The following is a 3,526-nucleotide window of genomic DNA, read 5'->3' on the forward strand; positions in this document are numbered from 1 at the left end:
TAGAACTTCGCAAGATATTAATCTTTCAAAGTGTATCTTACCAGAGGGGGTCTCTTTAGGCTCCCCTGCCGCGGCTAGTGCAGCCTCCAGTTGGGCTTTGCAATCTTTCAGCTTCTGGGATAGTACGGTATTCTTCTCTGTAAGAACCTGCATAACAAATGATCCTTAAACCAGTTACTCTAACTGTTTCAAGTCTCGGGGGCTACTGGTATATACATATATATTTACCAAAAATTTCTTACCCGTATGTCTTTTAGATATTGCTCCGTGGCTCTGGTTAAACCATTTTGAGCAGCACGGAGGTACGCATCTCCCGAATTGAAGGCATCTAATGCCTCTCGGGAGAAACAAGCGTCGCGAAGAACTGTCCGGCGACGCCTGTGGTTCATGGCACTCTCCAGCTCGGAATTGGTGGCAGACAGCCTGTCCGCATCCTCTATCGGAGTAGCGTCCGGTGCGCGCCTCGTGTTCGCTCCCGCTTCCGGGCCGGGCGTTGGAGCCTGGCTGGTGGAGGCGCGGTTGGCAACCTCTCCAGATGTAGTCCGGCGAGGTCTCTTCGTCCTGAAGATAGCACGAACGTTAATATGCCCTGAAGAAATAACACCAGGGAAAAAGAGGATGCTCTATACCTTTGCGCCGGTGTCCCAGTCCAGACTACATTCCTTTTTGCCCCATGGGGCCCTGCGGCCCCTCGTTGGCTAGCCGCCGCAGGTTCGGCCTCCGGCCTTGGAAACCTCCCCTGCAAAACACGGTCGTTGTCAGGAAAACTGAAATGCGTGAGAATGGATTCCTTCTCAAAGGGATGAGACTCCGCTCTCTGTTACCTGGGAGGCCGGGATTAACCCTGGGTAATCAGTCGTAATGGCCACCAAGGTATTGTCCTTGCTTAACTGATGAAACACCCCGTCAATCAACTCCACCGATATATCCGGATCCTCTTCGGAGTCCGGATCGAGGGACCATTCTGGATCCTCGGGTTGTGGGGGACGGCTGTTTATATCCTTTACTTCCTGATGCAGTTCCTGCGTTGAAATCGTTGGACTACATATTTAATCATAGGAATATAAAGCGGATGGGAAGGCACAATTGTTCACTTACCCAACTCGGGGGGTTGTACATACTAAATCCGCCCTGCGGGTTGACGCGGAGGAATTCCTCCTCTTCTCCCTTGTACAAAGAGGATAAGATCTTTACTAGAGCGGCAGCTGAGGCTGGCCCCTTACGACCGTAACTGGTGGCGTCATCCTCCCCGTTAAAATCCCACATGGGGCGGCCTCTATATTGAAGTGGCTGCACCCCCCGCACAATGCATGCGGCCATGACTCCAATCATGGTTAGTTCGGAATGAGCCAATAGTCTTATCCGGCCCATCAGGTGAAGGACGTCCCTGTCGCTTTCTCTCTGAGAGCTCCGCAGACGCTAGATTAGGCGTTTCTTTAAGGGAGCACTATTGAATTCGGGGAGACCGACCCGGATAGGGTCCGGTAGCGGGACATCATCTATATAAAACCATTCCGAAGGCCAGTCCTCGGACGCCTTCTTTGGGGTTCCGGATAGATATCCGGTCCCGGCGATAACCACACTTCGGTTTCGCCCACTTGATATATAGACCCCTCTTGAGAGTGGCGCACTAGATAGAATAATCTCTTCCACAGCGTGAAATGAGCCTCAACACCCAAGAATAGCTCACAAAGAGCGACGAAGCCCGTGATATGCAATATAGAGGCGGGCGTGAGATCGTGCAGCTGGAGGCCGTAGAACTCCAGAAGCCCATGGAGAAATGGATGGATTGGAAATCCAAGTCCTCTTACTAGATAAGGGACGAGGCACACCCGCTCTCCTTTGGAGGGACTAGGGGTGCTCTCCGCTTGCTCTCCGCCATTATAGGTGGCGAGTCCGGCTCGGACCGGGACCGTATAGGCCTAAGGGAGAAATCCCTTAGCCTGAAGCGACACTAGCCCACTGTGCAGGATGGAGCACCTCTCCCAGTCTCCAGGTTTAGGACTGGAAGGGCGAGAGGAGGAGCTGCGACGGCTAGCCATGTTGGAATGAACCTTTGCTGGAGGCGCTCTGATGATTACTCGCGGAGAGGAGAAGGTGTGGTTTGGATCTGAATCCCCATCCCATTAAATAGGTGGCTCGTTTATGCGGCTAGGGGTGTGAATGTAAAAACACCCCGACTTTTCACATTCGTTTGACACGTGGAAGACGGCCATTATTGGGCGTGGAAGCCAAGGTGCGCTACATTACGAAAATCGGACATTATTCAGCAGTTACACGGAATTTGGAGGAGAACCCGCCTTGCAATGCCGAAGACAATCTGCGCGCTGGACTCGTCGTCATTGAAGCCTGGTTCGGGGGCTACTGAGGGAGTCCTGGATTAGGGGGTGTCCGGGACTCCAGGACTATGAAGATACAAGATTGAAGACTCCGTCCCGTGTCCGGATGGGACTTTCCTTGGCGTGGAAGGCAAGCTTGGTGATGCGGATATTCAAGATCTCCTACCATTGTAACCGACTTTGTGTAACCCTAACCCTCTCCGGTGTCTATATAAACCGGAGGGTTTTAGTCCGTAGGACAACTTCATCATACAACAATCATACCATAGGCTAGCTTTTAGGGTTTAGCCTCCTTGATCTCGTGGTTGATCTAATCTTGTACTGCCCATATCATCAATATTAATCAAGCAGGACGTAGGGTTTTACCTCCATCAAGAGGGCCCGAACCTGGGTAAAACATTGTGTCCCTTGTCTCCTGTTACCATCCGGCCTAGACGCACAGTTCGGGACCCCCTACCCGAGATCCGCCGGTTTTGACACCGACATTCGGCTTGACAGTTGTCGTCGCGTGTCGGGGCACGCCCTCGCGATCCATAGATCATTCTAGACGGACCTTCTTTATTCTTCAGGTCCTGCTGCAGGTCATATGTGTATCCCTGAGTAGTTTTTTCTCTGCCTTTATGGTGAGGTAGGATGGGTCGGTGTTCGGCTTGAGTTGCCGTTTTGTCCCGGCCACGTGGTGGTTGATTAGTCGCATTGCGTGCTGATGGTACGGGCTCAAGTGCTTCATCATCGAATTGAGGTAGCCGTTTACGCTTCGGGTAACTTTTGGTTGGGCGCTCGAGGCCGTATTCTTCTGCTGCCAGGACATTAGTCCATCTATCGTTGAGCAGATCTTGACCAATTTGAAGCTGCTACTGCTGCTTCTTTTTCAGGCTCTTTGCAGTGGCTATTAGCCGTTGCTTAAAGTGCTCCTGCTCAAGAGGTTCCTCAGGCACGATAAAGTCTTCGTCGCCGAGGCTCACCTCATCCTTGGAGGGTGGAAGATAATTATTGTCCTCTGAGTCTTCGTTTGCAGCTTGTTCATCAGGGCCAACTTGCCCATCCTCCCGACCGTCTTGTTCAGAGTTTTGCTTGACGGGATTTTCTTGGTCTTCGGCATCATCCGGAGTGTTGTTGTCTCTCATGCCGGTATTAATGTGTTTGTTGCTGCGTGATTTAGAGTGGTGTCATCGGCGCTTTTGTTG

This window comes from Triticum aestivum, chromosome 1A (genome assembly GCF_018294505.1).
Source record: "Triticum aestivum cultivar Chinese Spring chromosome 1A, IWGSC CS RefSeq v2.1, whole genome shotgun sequence".
Lineage (NCBI taxonomy): Eukaryota > Viridiplantae > Streptophyta > Magnoliopsida > Poales > Poaceae > Triticum > Triticum aestivum.